The sequence below is a fragment of the Sceloporus occidentalis genome, unplaced genomic scaffold, assembly GCF_023333645.1.
Source record: "Sceloporus occidentalis isolate IW3139 unplaced genomic scaffold, rSceOcc1.0.p SCAF_133, whole genome shotgun sequence".
NCBI classification, from domain to species: Eukaryota; Metazoa; Chordata; class Lepidosauria; order Squamata; family Phrynosomatidae; genus Sceloporus; species Sceloporus occidentalis.
The window spans coordinates 1,743,619-1,759,911 of record NW_028317113.1 but is presented as its reverse complement, the minus strand read 5'-3'; positions in this window follow the sequence as shown (position 1 = coordinate 1,759,911).

The following is a 16,293-nucleotide window of genomic DNA, read 5'->3' as shown; positions in this document are numbered from 1 at the left end:
TTGGTTCTTTTATTGATTTCCCAATAGGCAATTTATCAATAGTGAAGTCACATTATGAGCCAACATAAGAGAAGCCAGTGAAACACAGAGGTTGCTTTATCTCCAAACCTCAGGATGTCTGGGATCAACCCCCCCCCCCAAAAAAAAGGACATACCCATTCGGGATACTGTACATGAGGCAGGGTTAAGAATGAACTTTATTATATATAAATAGTCATAATAAAATTTTCATCATAATATTGTGGACATGTCAAGGAGAAAACAGTCTGCTAACAAGTACAATGCAAACAAAATCATAGCATTACTTACAGCTCCCACTTTATTTTTAGCTTAAAGACAAGAAAATTAATGACTGTTGTAGCTTCGATCTTCCGGGCTAGGCATACTCCCCCCTTAAAACCCCAATAATGACACCACACCATAGAATATGGATAAGAAAAGGCCACAGCCAATTTTATTTATTAGAGTCATTGTCACGCCAAAACCTGGAACAATAAACATAGGTGCGTTAACAAGGACAATGACTCAAACACCAACATGTAAATATTTACAATAAACACTCAAGCTTGCCAAGTAATCCAGGTAGCATAACCAAATACCACTTAAGGAAGGGACATACCGAGATGCCTCCACCCTGACCTGAGGTTCCCAGCACTGACAGCCAAGAACCTACCACCAGATGTTACCAACCATTCACTTACCACCACATTAACCCCCTGGATACCTGGCAAGCTGCCGCCCCACAGACTGTGACAAACGACACAAACCTACAAACAACAGAAAAAAGGGGAGGGAGGGTGGGACACGCAACCAGGTAAGCTAACCACAAAAATGGTTCCTGAGCCCGGGAAAGCAGGCACTTATATAATCTTCCCCTAACTCCACCCCCGAAATTCCCGCCAAAAAAGCCTACCCCTCCTCCGCACAACAGTCAAGGCCCACTATAGCCCATGCTGGCCCCCCCGTGGGCATCATGACTGTTGTAGCTTCGATCTTCCGGGCTAGGCATACTCCCCCCTTAAAACCCCAATAATGACACCACACCATAGAATATGGATAAGAAAAGGCCACAGCCAATTTTATTTATTAGAGTCATTGTCACGCCAAAACCTGGAACAATAAACATAGGTGCGTTAACAAGGACAATGACTCAAACACCAACATGTAAATATTTACAATAAACACTCAAGCTTGCCAAGTAATCCAGGTAGCATAACCAAATACCACTTAAGGAAGGGACATACCGAGATGCCTCCACCCTGACCTGAGGTTCCCAGCACTGACAGCCAAGAACCTACCACCAGATGTTACCAACCATTCACTTACCACCACATTAACCCCCTGGATACCTGGCAAGCTGCCGCCCCACAGACTGTGACAAACGACACAAACCTACAAACAACAGAAAAAAGGGGAGGGAGGGTGGGACACGCAACCAGGTAAGCTAACCACAAAAATGGTTCCTGAGCCCGGGAAAGCAGGCACTTATATAATCTTCCCCTAACTCCACCCCCGAAATTCCCGCCAAAAAAGCCTACCCCTCCTCCGCACAACAGTCAAGGCCCACTATAGCCCATGCTGGCCCCCCCGTGGGCATCATGACTGTTGTAGCTTCGATCTTCCGGGCTAGGCATACTCCCCCCTTAAAACCCCAATAATGACACCACACCATAGAATATGGATAAGAAAAGGCCACAGCCAATTTTATTTATTAGAGTCATTGTCACGCCAAAACCTGGAACAATAAACATAGGTGCGTTAACAAGGACAATGACTCAAACACCAACATGTAAATATTTACAATAAACACTCAAGCTTGCCAAGTAATCCAGGTAGCATAACCAAATACCACTTAAGGAAGGGACATACCGAGATGCCTCCACCCTGACCTGAGGTTCCCAGCACTGAGAGCCAAGAACCTACCACCAGATGTTACCAACCATTCACTTACCACCACATTAACCCCCTGGATACCTGGCAAGCTGCCGCCAAGAGCCCATCCCTTGAGACCTTAAGCCGGATGGGCTCCCCCCCCAAGAAAAAACAAGGCCTTTTCTATCCCCTCCGCGATAGCCAAAGTAAAGAAATCGAGCCCTAAATCAGACAGGTGCACCCCATCGCCACTAAACAAACTGGGGCAAAATTCCAACATGGCGAACCACCACCCCGCGATGCCGGCGCACAAAACTCGCCATCAACTTATTAACTTTACCGCGGCTACGCTCCATAGCCGCCCTATCCCTCGCATGACGCCAATTGCGTCTCGGAATCATTTCCGACCACACCAACAACAAGCCAGGCACCAACTCCAACAAGCGCTCAACATCACGCTTCATCTTCCACACGAGTTCGCGCTGAGGCGTAGCCCCCATATCATTACCCCCAGCGTGGATAACCACCACCGAGGGCCGGAAACCCAACCTCAAATACTTCACCACCTCCAACAACACTCCATCCCACACCATGCCTCGTATCCCAAACCACGTCACATGCACCAAGTCCATGGGGAAGCCCAGCTGCACGCCGTTGCGCCTAACTGCGGCTCTCCGTCGGGCCCAGTACACAAAGGAGTGGCCGATGATCCACACGATGAAACGAGGCCCTGCAAAGCAAAACAGAAAAAACATAACGAGCAGAGGAAAGGAACAACCAAACCCACCAAACAAGCCACAATCAACTCACCAACCGCAACGGCCTGATATACCTCCGAAAACAAGCCGACTCCCACCGACCAATCCTCCGGATGACTCCATCATCCAACCCCAAACGTGCCGCCTCCGTAGCAGCCCCGATCCGGAACGAATGTGTCCCAAATTCAGCCGACGCCAACCCAAGCTTACCAAGCCCCAGCCTCATCACACGCAAGAACTGAAATCGAGACACCGGTGATAAATCCCGATGAACCAAAAACGACACCCCACCAGCAGGCCGAACATCCCAATAATGCCGCACACACTGCACAGGGCAAATGACATCCCCAGGCAGAGCATACAACCGTACCTGCTTGCCTCGCCCCAACACATCCGTCTTAGAAGACCTCAACCAGACAACCACAGAATCACCCTCACACGTGACATCCCGCGAAGCCAAACCACCCTGCACAGACTTACTGGGACTCACCAATTCCGACACCCGAAAAGCACCGAAAAAGGCCAAAGCAAAAGCAGCCTGAAACAAAAGCACTTCAAAACCGTCAAAACAAACCCCTTGCAGCACCCCAAACAACCGACGAAGCAGCCCCGCAGACAACGGACGCCTAGCATCAGGAACCCGCCGCCCCCTCTTAATCCCCTTCAAGACCTGTCGAACCACAAAATGCTTCGTCACATCAGCCCAACCCTGCAGCTTAAACAAAAAGGCCAAAGCTGCCAAAACCTTATCCACCTTAGAGGGAGAAGCACCCTCCAAAGCCAACCCGGTCAGATACCATAACAAAACATCCAAACGAGCGCCATCCCCCTCCACCAAACCCACACAACTCACCAACCAGTCCCACTCCTGCCAAACCTTATCATAAGCCGCCCACGTCGCAGGCGCCAATGACGACTTCACCCATCCCGCAAGCAAGCGGTCCCGAGCTGCCACATCACCTCCGGGCACTGGAAGCCCACGGCGTCCGCCCCAGGAGCTTCCCGCCGAAACCGATCCCACTGAAAGCGAGAAAGAGAGTCAGCAATGACATTCAGATACCCAGGAACATGCTCAGCCTTAAACAACACATTCAATTCCATACACAACAAAACAAACCACCACAGCAACTTAACCACCGGAACTGAAGCAGCCGACAATCTGTTAACTGAATGAACAACCGCCAAATTATCAGAATAAAACACAACTCTGCGATTACGCATCCGCCACCCCCAAAGCGTCAGAGCCACCACCAACGGAAACAACTCCAGAAAAGCCAGATTCCTAATGAGCGGACTAGCAAGCCAAGCCGCAGGCCACCGCTCAGCACACCACTGACCCCCAAAATAAGCCCCAAAACCCACATTGCCCGAGGAATCCGTGTACAACTCCAAGGAATCCGCCGACACCATAGCAGACTGAAAAAACACCGTCCCATTAAACCGGGCCAAAAACACTTCCCACACAGCCAAATCAGCCCGCATCGCCTGAGACACTCGAATCCTATGATGAGCGGCCCGAACCCCAGCCGTAGCCCTGGATAACGAACGAGAAAACACCCGACCAACCGGAATAACCCGACAAGCAAAATTAAGGCGCCCCAACAACGATTGCAGTACCCACAACGTAACCTTCTGAGCAGACCGCACCTCCCGCACAACCGCCGACAGCGCAGCTAACTTATCAGCCGGAAGCCGGCACACACCAAGGACCGAATCGATTTCCAGCCCCAGGAAACACAAACAAGAAGATGGGCCCTCAGTCTTATCGGGGGCCAAGGGAATGCCAAAAGACGCAGCCACCACCTGTAACGTGCGCAACAAGCGCAAACACCCATCCGAATCCCCTGGCCCCACACACAGGAAGTCATCCAAATAATGAACTAAAGAACGACAACCTGCCTCCTCACTCACGACCCACTCCACAAAAGAACTGAATTTCTCAAAATAGGCGCAGGAAATGGAACAGCCCATTGGAAGGCACAGATCAACATAAAACGCCCCGTCAAACCAACAACCCAACAGATGATGGCACTCCGGATGAATCGGCAGTAGCCGGAAAGCGGACTCAATGTCCGCCTTTGCCATCAGCGCCCCGGGCCCCGCTTCCCGCACCAAATCCACCGCCCTATCGAACGAAGCGTACGAAACCGAGCACAGCTCCCTATCAATGTCGTCATTAACAGAGGAACCCTTCGGGTACGACAGATGGTGAATAAGGTGAAACTTGCCCACCTCCCGCTTCGGGACAACCCCCAAGGGGGACACACGAAAACCAAGCAACGGCGGGTCCCCGAACGGACCCGCCATACGGCCCAACCGGACCTCCTTGCCCAATTTCTCCCGCACCACCTCAGGATACGCCGACACAGACTTCAAATTACGCCGCAATATCCGTGAAGCCCGCGGTACAAAAGGGATACGAAACCCCTGTGCGAACCCAGCGTCCAGAAAGGCTGCATCCGCCCGCCTACCGTAACGGCTTAGCCACGGCAGCATCGCGTCGCGGTTCACCGGCGATCTCCCCTTTTGACCCAGACTGACCCGAGCCTGCACCTGCCTTGGCGCGCTTAAAGCACTTGGACAGGCTGTGATTACCCCCACATCCGGAGCACTCATGTTTAAACCTGCACGAGGCACCCCACTTGCACTGGCTGTCGTTAAACAGCCAGCATATGCCTTTTTTATGCGCGGCCGACGAAGCTCCCTGGGAACCCCCGCCGGCCCCCCCAGGAAAGGGCGACGCCTTCTGCGCCATCATCAACTTTAACCACAGCGGGAGGTCCATCTGGTCCCACCGCATCCCCGGATTGGCCACCAAGCGCTGACGAAACTGCTCGTCATAACGCCACCACGCCCAACCCCCGTACACCCTGTAAGCCTCCCATATGCCATCGACATAACAAAATAAAGAAGAGCACTTATCAGGGGATTTCTCCCCAATAACGCTCGCCAAAATACAAAAGGCCCGCAGCCAATTTCCGAAGGTTTTAGGAATTTTCCTCCACTTCTTTCTCTTTTTCTCCTCCTCATCCTCCTTCTTACTATCCTTCTTTTCATCCTCCTTCGTGTCCAGAGACTCCTCCAGAGGAAGTAAAGAAAATAACTCCACATACTCCCCCTTCCAAATCTTCTCTTTTACCTCCGCCTTCAAATGCACCCCTAAAGGACCCGCGAAAGAGACATACGCCGTCTGCCGCGCCGAATCCGGCACTGCCCCGGCCAAGGACCCCTTATCAACCACAACCTCACTGACCGCAACCTCAGCAGACGCCCCCGCAACCTCCACAACGGGCCCTACTGGCGAGGGAACCTCCCCCGCCAAACGCTCCCCAGCACCACCTGCCACCGGAGAACCTGGCACCCACGCACCCTGAACCCCCGAGGCCAAATTGGCCCCTTGCCCACACGCCTCCACCAAAAACTGCAGCCCTTGCAACAAACCCCGAACCGACCCACTACCCACAGGCGCCCCGGGCAACGCACTTATCAATTGCAAAAGACACTCACCAACCGATCCCCCGGCTGCACCGAACCGCTGGGCCGTAGAATCCTGAGTGGACGTCGAGGGAACCTGTGGAGTGGCTGCTACCGAAGCCGCAGTCCCAGGCTGCAAATCCGGCATCTGTTGAACCCCAGCATCCCGCTGACTCCTGGAAGCAGAAAAACACCGGGAATGTGCAGCCAAAGACCGCGAACCAGACGACCTAACCCGCCGCCCCGGCGAAACAACCCCCGAAGCCTGCACACCGGAAGCCCCATCACGAGAAACCCGACGACCCCCATCCGACCCCCCCCTACGAACAGGAGAACGGCCCCGCACCACCCGACCAGAACACCGAGAACCCCCCCTAACGCGAGAAGAACCACGAGCAGACCGACTACGACGCGACGGAGAACGAGAATGCCTAACCCGCCTAGAACGGCCAGATACGCCGCTCGACCGACTACGGGAGCGACGGCGAACCCCAACCCCCGACGCCTCACCAGACCGCACAGACCCCCGACCGCTGGCTATGGACCCAGGAGAACCCCCCGCCGGCCCAACACCCCTGGCCCCCACCGAACCAGAGGGAGAACCCGACGCACCGCGAAGCTGCCAAGGCCCAACTACACTACCCACAGGGGAAACAGACCTGCCCGCCGACCCCCTAACGGAACCCACCCCCCCTAACGACCCCTGAGAAAAGGGGGACCCCGCACGGGACCCCCCCTGCAACAGCACCCGGGCCCCCCCAACAGCGGAGCACGGCCCAGCACCCCCTGCTGCCCCGGGTACCACCTCCCGCCGCTCCGGCCGCTGGATCCTCCGTCCGGGGAGCGAGCTGGCTCCCTGCCCGGGCTCCGGCTGGGGTCCTCACCACCTCCTGAACGTCCCTCAGCCGTCTGCCGTCCGGATTCTGCCTTCCGCGGCGGACGCCGCCTCCTCCGCTCCGAATCCCGGCCGCCGTCCCGGGAAACTCCGGTGCTCCGGCCTGGTCCGGCACCGGAGGCCGCACCACGAACGTCGCCGGGCCTCTCCTCCTCACCAGGGCTCAAACGACGAGGCGGACGGGTCCTCCTCACCGGCCTTCCAGACCCTCGAACCGGCTCCAGCGCAGATCCCAGCTGCTCCCTCAGCCATGCAGATCCACGCTCCAACGCAGCCTTCCTCACGCCGGCGAGCAGCTCCTCCATGTCCCGGTCCATCCGCCAACCTGCAGGGGTGGTAAAAAGACAACAGGGGGGGTAGAGAGAGAAGCAAAGCCAGAAGAAAGAGAAAAGCAAAGGGAGACAGACAGCAAAAGTCCAGCAGCGCACAGACACGCAACCAGGTAAGCTAACCACAAAAATGGTTCCTGAGCCCGGGAAAGCAGGCACTTATATAATCTTCCCCTAACTCCACCCCCGAAATTCCCGCCAAAAAAGCCTACCCCTCCTCCGCACAACAGTCAAGGCCCACTATAGCCCATGCTGGCCCCCCCGTGGGCATCAATTTCTAGGTTGAGTCACAGTTTAATTCAGAGTCATATATTAATACGGGTGGAAGTTTCAGTATTATTGGATAATATAGCCTTCCAAATGTAGGAACTTTGCCAAGAGCACAGTTAATGCTCAGGTCCATCTTTTCATGCAGAGGACAGTTGTGCAGGACCCAGCTAAAGCAACATGAATTCACTAAGTGTGTTAGATGTGGGATAGGGTAGGCAGTATTTTTACCAAGACAAAAACAATGTTTTTGAACTAAAATAGGGTGTGTAATATGATTTAAATGTATTAAAGTGTCAGCAATCTGTTCTAAAACATCAATGATGACCATGAGTGTGAGAATTACCATTCATCCTTAATGTTCAATAGTGTTAAAGGAAAGCTTGCATAGGAAACAAATAAAATTAAGATACAGAATAGCTAACACATGTAAGTGTAAACCAAAAGAGAATAATAGATGGACTGACAGTTAAGAGTTTAGAGCATTGAACGTGGCCATCAACTTAATCGCACTGGCATACAATACACACACAGATTAAAAGTAACAACTCTAGTCTCTTAAAGAAAGTCATTAAAGCAGAATCATATCTCTTCTTTAGATAATGCAAACATTACCTAAAATGTGGAAGCGAATGTGTTGAAAAGATCAGCATTATATTACTCTAAAGGCACTTGTCTTGTCTGGCCTTTATTGCAAAGAGCATGTAGGCCTAAATCTTTGTATTCAGCTGGCAAACATCTCACTTACCCAGGAGGAGAAGGTTGGCACATGTCAAGCTATTTTCAGGCTTCCACAAAGCTGGACCTTTTAATTACATAGAGCCATACAGCTATTGATAAGTAAAATGCTGACATTTAACGTAGGGGACGTAGACACCCACTCTTACTTGATTCATATCATTATGCCAAATGTAAGTCCTTTCAGGATCATGACCTTTCATTACAGTAAAGTACAAATTAACACAGTCTCTGAAATTAATTATTGGTTTTAAGATGTGATCTGGAATATGTCACATTTTTAAGATATACGAGAAAAAAATGTCACTTGTTTATCAAATATATAATGGTCAGTTACAATGAAATTAATAAAGCTTTTTGACACAGTAATGTGATGACCATTAGGACCTCAATTTAGGCAAGCCTCAACATTACAGTTTTACCTACAATTAAGATGAATTTGGCTTGTTTAAATGAGCCACACTATCCATGCAATTCATAAACCTCTTTGTAGATTAATACAGCCACTGAATGATTGCATATGTGAATAAATCTTAACATGTATAAAAAAAGTCCAGCCATTCTAACCTTTGTGCGCACATACATTTCCTTTGTGCACTGGTAACAAAATGTGTGTGGGTACACACAGATGCACAGTTTAGAGGGAATATTGATTGTAATCCTTCACATCTTAACACTTTCCTATCTAATTAACCAGCAATGGCTATCTCCTCCATTCATTACGCCACTAACCTTGCACTTGATCATCATAGATATATGAGGGTTGAAAAGAGCATTTTTGGTGCAAAGAGTAATTTTCCTTCTTTGGGTCATTGTTGATAGGCACTGATCACTGCAAACCGGGCATAGCCCACAAGAGCTGCAGTTTTGGAGATGCTCTGACCCATTCGTCTAGCCATTGGCCCTTGTCAAAGTCACTCAGATCCTTATATATATATATATATATATATATATATATATATAGGATACAGTATATATATGTACACAGTATATGTGTGTGTATATATCTGTACATATGTAGGCTTTTGTCCAGATTTCAGAAAAACCTCCTATGCCACGGTATGATATTTTTTTAGAGGTTGCAGGGTTAAAATTAGAACATGTATGTCAATGTTTTAATTTTTTACATTTTGTTTACCCTTTATCTGTACTAATACATTCCCCTCAACCATCCCACCCAAATCTCCTAAATGTAAAAATAGGGTGGGGATTAACCCTTTATGATATAAAAAATGGCAGATGTCCAAAGTCTGCTGATCACTCTAATTAGGCAGCGATATGACTCTGCCTCAGAGGAACAGAGAAGCAGTGATCACTGCCATGGGCAAAAGGAGCACATATTATGTAACTGCAAATGAATATCATGTGTTTGTTTAGAAAAATCTACATCTCAAAGCGTTTACCGGTCCTATGTGAGAAAAACAAAACCTGCTGTGCATTTCCATCCCTTTTCTATAGTACTGTTTTCTACCTTCTAAAAAGAAACAATGAAATCACCTAGATGGGAAAAAAACCTTCTCAAAGAACATATTATTTGTTGCCTCTGGCAAGTTTACCTTTATGGTTCATGCTCTTAGATAATCCCAGTTATCCATCGTATTATTCAATTAAATCCTTAGAAGTACACAGAGAACGTATTTGTGGATACTGGTACTTTATATTGCCAAGGTCAAGAAAGAAGATAATTGCCAAGCATTCCAAAGTGTCAACAAGGATATTAATGGTGTTGAGTATGTACGCTTAACCTGTAATATAAATCTTAACCACACCTTAATCACATCTTAAAGAGTGACTGTCTATGGCACTGCTTCACTGCCTCTGTGACAGAGGTCATAGGATCTCCCTTCAGCAACCCACTTGAATGCGCAACAGAAGCGCTGATCCGTGCAGCCGCAGCACATGCCGGATGTGACATCACATCTGGCACATCTGATACAGCCACTCTTTCTTTTATTTAAGAGTTTTTAATATACAACAGAAACATTTGTAAAAGTTCATCTGGAGGTCATGGCCTGTTGTCCACCGAGAAGAAGACAAAGAAAGAAGAAAAACATTGCAAGATAAGTAGCAGAGCTGTATGGCATTGAGACAGGGATACTGATCAGTTGGCAGAGAATGTAGAATCAGAGAGAGGGGGAATAAGAGCACCAACAAAATTAAAATGTAAAACTCGGAGCACTTTGCTTTCTTTTTGTTTGTTTTGTTAGGGGTCCCTCCTCGATTTCACAGATTCATGTGAATTGCCGATATTTGCAAAGTTATTTCAATTTAGTAAACATTGGGAGAAAAATATCATATCTTATCTACACAATTTCTTGTGAAAAAGAAAATTTATATATCCAACAATGTGACTTTTAGGCAGGGCCGGCCCAAGGCAAAATGCCGCCCCCCCCCTTATCTACCCTTCCTCTCCCTCCGTCCCTGCCGCCCCCCCCAATTATATACCCTTCCCCCCCCCCTTGTACTTACCTTTCAGCAGTCCTGCGGCGAGTCTCCCTGTTCGGGCTCGGTGCCGGCTTGTAATGCTGAGCGCCGGAAATCTTCCGGCACTCAGAATTACAAGCCGGCACCGAGACCGAACAGGGAGACTCGCCGCAGAGGAGAGAGAGAGGGGCGCCGAGCGGGTACTGACAGCTTGGTAAGCTGGTCGGCGCCCCTTTCTCTCTCTTTAGCTTAAAAAAAAAAAAAAAAAAAAAAAAAAAAAAAAAAAAGGGCTTGGGGCGGCGAAGTGCCGCCCCTTCAAAAGTGCCGCCTGGAGCGGTTGCCCCACTCGGCTCCATTGTCGGGCCGGCCCTGCTTTTAGGACTGCAGAACACTGTGATACACTTACAGAAAAGAGAGACATCAGTGAAGAAATAGGGCCAGCCACGGGTGTAAAAATATATTCCCGTGCACCAGAGGTTCCAAATGGTTGGATACTGCATTGTATTTTACAATGTGGCCCATCTGAGTCAATAAAGGAATCAATTTATCCCTTAAACGCTTGGGGCTGCTGGTGCACAGAAGTTTTACAATCCACAGGCATCGCACTTTTTAATTCATTATTTTATTCTTTATACTGTATGTATATATCTCTATATATCAATACCTATAGCTATACAACATAGTGACAACACTGAAGAAATGTAAAGTAGTGAGTGTACAGCCTGTATAACAGTGTACATTTGCTTACCCCTTCAAATAACTCAACACACAGCCAGTAATGTCTAAACCTTGGCAACAAAAGTGAGTACACCCCTAAGCGGAACGGAAATGAAAGAGAAGATATGGCGTATCAAATTAACATAACAGACTGAGCACACGTGTTTACAGTAATAAGTAAAATGCTACAAGGGATATAAAAGGGATTATCGCATACAAACAGATCCCATGATAGAATTCTAATTTCTAATTTGCACAATGTTGTAAAGGCCCTTAATGCTGCCTTTTGTTACTGACAATGGCCCGTACATGTCTTACAACATGTCATTAGCCCTGTTAAATCTGTCATAAAAAGGTTAGCTTCCAGGATGAGATGCAAAAGGTAAAGGGAAGGGTAAGAATAAATAATGGATACTTCATTATTACGCGGTAACTTTAACGCTGTGATCCTATGACCTTTTATTGTCCTGCCTGTCGAATACATTTCTATATTCTTATTTGCATCTGTTTTATTACATACACAAAAGGCTCAGTGAATAGCTGGGAGTAATTGTTCCAGATTACCAGTTTGTTTTGTATTGAGCCATTCAAGCGAGTCCTATATATTTAATAGCTGTCATCTCTGAATGAATTCTTCATTTCTCTGCTGAGTGCTAGGCTTCCTTCTGCATAACTTGGCATCTGGCACTAACCTGCATGCAAATGGAAAGGTGCTGAATGAAAGACAGGTTTTCAGTTTGAAAGCCCTAGAAATAAATGAATGCATGTTGCTAAATCTCGCTTCACATTCCTGTTTTAAAGGCTTATTCTCATCTATGCTAGTAATCTCAAGACTATTTCTTTTAAGAAGAGAGGTAATATATGGATTTAATCCTAAATAAATATGATGAAGTCATTAAGACTGTGCCACTGAACAACAAGAAGGCTAGGCAAATAAAAATTATATAATAATTAACCCTTTTAATGCCAGGAAATAGCTACACCCCTTTAACACCATTGTATGAATCAACCAAGCCTGTTACATTTTGAATACATGGTGTCGGTTTGTGTGATTTTCATGGAATATTATGAATGTGTATCTGTGAAACTGTGCACCATTTAATTCCTTATTACACATTTATACTAAGCTTGACTTTGTATCATGCCTGAAAACCTTCCTCTTCATGTACTGTAGAAGACAGGAGGGAATTGCGTTGGGATTGAAGAGGCAGAGCTAATTGTATCCATACCTGGGAACATTTAGGCTCTAGCTACCCAGAGTCATCCCTTTTCAGGCCATGGGTGTTCTGACACCAGTGGCTGGTCTGGCTCTATTCAGTGGGGGTGCTAGTGGAGAGGGTAGGAAGCCGTTGCTGGTTACACTCTCCTCGTCCAAAAAAAAAAACACTGGGGGAAAATGGCTGTCCAGGGGTAGCCTTCCCCTTTTATCCACTGGCTCTGTAACTGCTGCTACCCTGATCCACACAGATCATCTCGCTACCCTGCGGCTGGCAATGTCAGCCCTTTCTTGGCCCTGATCTCACCAGCACTCCCGGTCATGCCGCCCCCTTTCCTTATTCTGTCGTGGGGCTCTGTTCATTGGCTAAGACACACGAAATATGTCACTTTATGATCCCTTACTGAGGTTACATGGAATTCCTGATTTGCATTTATCCACTGTTTTAGACAGCATAGCGCATGGTTGGAAAGGTTTAGGTGTTACACTTACATACTGCTTGATGATGGGCTTATTACAAAACAGAACATAGGTATCAAACACAAAACATATCTATAATATATCAACAGTATAACCAACTATATACAGACTTGTGTATGGGTACAACCAACAATGAAAACAATACACCTGAAACATCAATCACCTGGATCAGAATGCCTACAGACCTGCTGCTTCTTCCTCCCGACCAAAATGATGAACCATGGGACCAATCCCTGCTAAGGTTGAGAAAAAGGTAAGACACTCCTTAAACACTAAACGAAAAAGATAAAGATACTCCACCTTTTAGTTGTATCCATGGAGCATACAGAGATAACGACAATAATACAAGTGATAACAGTTAAGGCCCATGGTACAGAACTCTGTGTCCATTATCTGGCTGATGGTCTCTTCCATCTTTGTCCAGGATGTTACGCAAACCCGTTTAGTCTTGAGGGAGGGGGTTACTGGCTTACCTTTCTGGAGACACAGCCTGGCTTTTCTGGGATAGGGCTGGAGGTCCTGCTTTTGCCCGGGGAATAGATGGTTGCTCATTTGGGGAAGTCCTTATGTACCTTATGCATTCTGTTCCTTAGTGTACAGAATTGCTGCCTATCAGGTTTTCAGCTGGTACTAGTAGAAGAAAAAACTAAAGATTACCTAGTGAAGTTTGTGACAGAAAAACAATCATGGGAGGCCATTTTCCTGTCCAAAAAAATAGTATGTTTTTATCAGTTGTAAGTATGCCTTTTAACCACATTGCCTAAAAACAAAAGCATTTAAAATAGTGTAGTGTAGTGAAAGCTGAAGCCGACATTGTAGACCTTGGATTCCCAACTAGCTCACCCCTTACTATCTAGTAGCACATTGGTGAAATATATTGCTTAAACTGTCATACAGAGTGAACACGGGCACTATACTATACTATCCTTCCTGTGTTACTATGAAATACTCAATATATGGTAATATATATGTGTAAATAATCACTCTTCAAATGCCACAATCTAGATAAATAATGTTGCATTTTAAAAAAAGGCCGATAACGCAATTGTATTTGCTAACTGTGTGTCCCTAGATGGTTATCTGGAACACTAAAACAAAAAAAAGCATTTTACTATGCCTACCTTAGAATCATAGGTGTTGTGGTTACACAGAGGCTGACATGCTACCTGTTGACATATGACCATGTCTTAGAGGAAGTGACATTGTACCCTCTCAATCCAAAACATAGAAACTGAGATGCTGATATTTTAGTTAACCCAGTGTGGGTTAATTAAAGGACTTCTTTCAAAGTGCTTATATTGGCAACAAATCAATTTCATTATATAGCATTGCTCAGGAAAAATAAGAAAAAGTTTAAATGAATGAATGAATGAATGTATACTTCTCATCTAGCTAACCACATTCCAGTCTGATATAGGACAGAGGTTATAAAAAAAATCTATAATTCCAACTAATCTCATAAAACATAACCATGGCATTTCAAGTACAGCACAGTGGCTGCTCAGCAATATGGTACCTGCAGTGTTTTGGTGTGAAGTAATAACCTCAACATTAATACCCTTGCATATTTCCTGATAAGATCATTTAAAAACGAGACAAACGTCTAGAATAATACCATTTATTTTCTGATAGCCTGGGGGTTTCTGCGTTTTAAATGAAGCGTGCCTTCTATTAGGAGCCCAGAGAAGCAATCTAATAGCCCGCTTCAAAAAAAAATACATTTGTAATGTTCCTATAAGTCTTATGATTCATTAAACAGAAATGGAAAATAATAGCACATCACGGGGAGAAAATCCTCCCAGAATTTACATGCTGAGTGTGTCTTCCTGGGTGGTGGTAAGGAATGAACAACAATGCTGAAATGAACTTGAAGCTGCACAGATTCGTGGAATCCCTTACAGGACAAGATAGCATTAAATTGATCCATGTTACAGCCAGACTATGAGTCAATAAAAAGTAAAAATATTGGGTTCACAAATACCTAAATCTGTTCTCCTACATATATTATTAATAAGTGTCAAAATAAAAAAAGTATATAGACATACCTGTTAAATTAAACCCAAGAAAATAGACCACTTTGTATTTTAACTATTATTCAATATTGTTCAAGACTATATGTTTGCCCCCATTAACCTTTATTTCTCTTTGAACTGTTATGTGATGCACTAATTGTTAGGTCCTGTTTACCCGTTATACATCACTACAGAATATGATACCACTAAACAATAATAATACTTTCAAGTGTCCTTATATGTGGCTCCTGTATTTTTACGTTATAATTCATTTTGAGTGATATATACGAGAATATGGAATTTACATAATTTATTAGACAATAAAAAGCAACCCTTTCAGTGCCAGCCATGAATCTCATAAATCTTACTATAGCAAAACTACGAAAATTAGCCCAGCCTCCCTCTCATGAAAAAAAGTGCCCAGACCCCGTCATTCAAAATGTACACAAAGTTATAATGAGTACAAGGCTTTTGTCCTCCACAAAATGTAAATTTATCTTAATGTTGCAAAGGGTAGGAGGGAACATTTTAATTAAAAGCTTGGGGTGTAATTAATTGGGGCCGGTAACGAAAAATCATTTTATATGGTTACATTGTATTATAATTATTATGGATAATAGATTGCTACATGTTGCCGAATGTTTAGGTGTAGATAGATATTAAAAAAGAATGTCAGGATTAAAATATCCAGATTAATACAACCCCTTCTGTCTTCATTATCAATTCTTAAGTCTTAATTTACTTATAATATTCTATATTAAATTGAATAACAAAAGAACAAACAAGCAAAAAAGGAAAAAAAAAACAGCCATCAATTTAATTATTTAATCTTTAAGAAAAGGAAGTAAAAATCAAAAAGAAAAAAAAAATTGCTTCTTTTTTTGTTCTTACTTCAGTGATTAGTAGTTACAGATATATTCGGACATCTGTAGTTAGCGTCTGAAGGGCATGAATCTTGGATTTATTTGCAAGCTAGTCTCTAAAACGAGACATTTTAAAAAAGAGATTTTTCTGAGAGAAAGGTAACTTTATTTATAGTTCAATTCTTGTCAAGTGATTTAGAAAATTGACTGAAATTTGGAGTTTATTATTGTGCTGAAAACAGGACCTA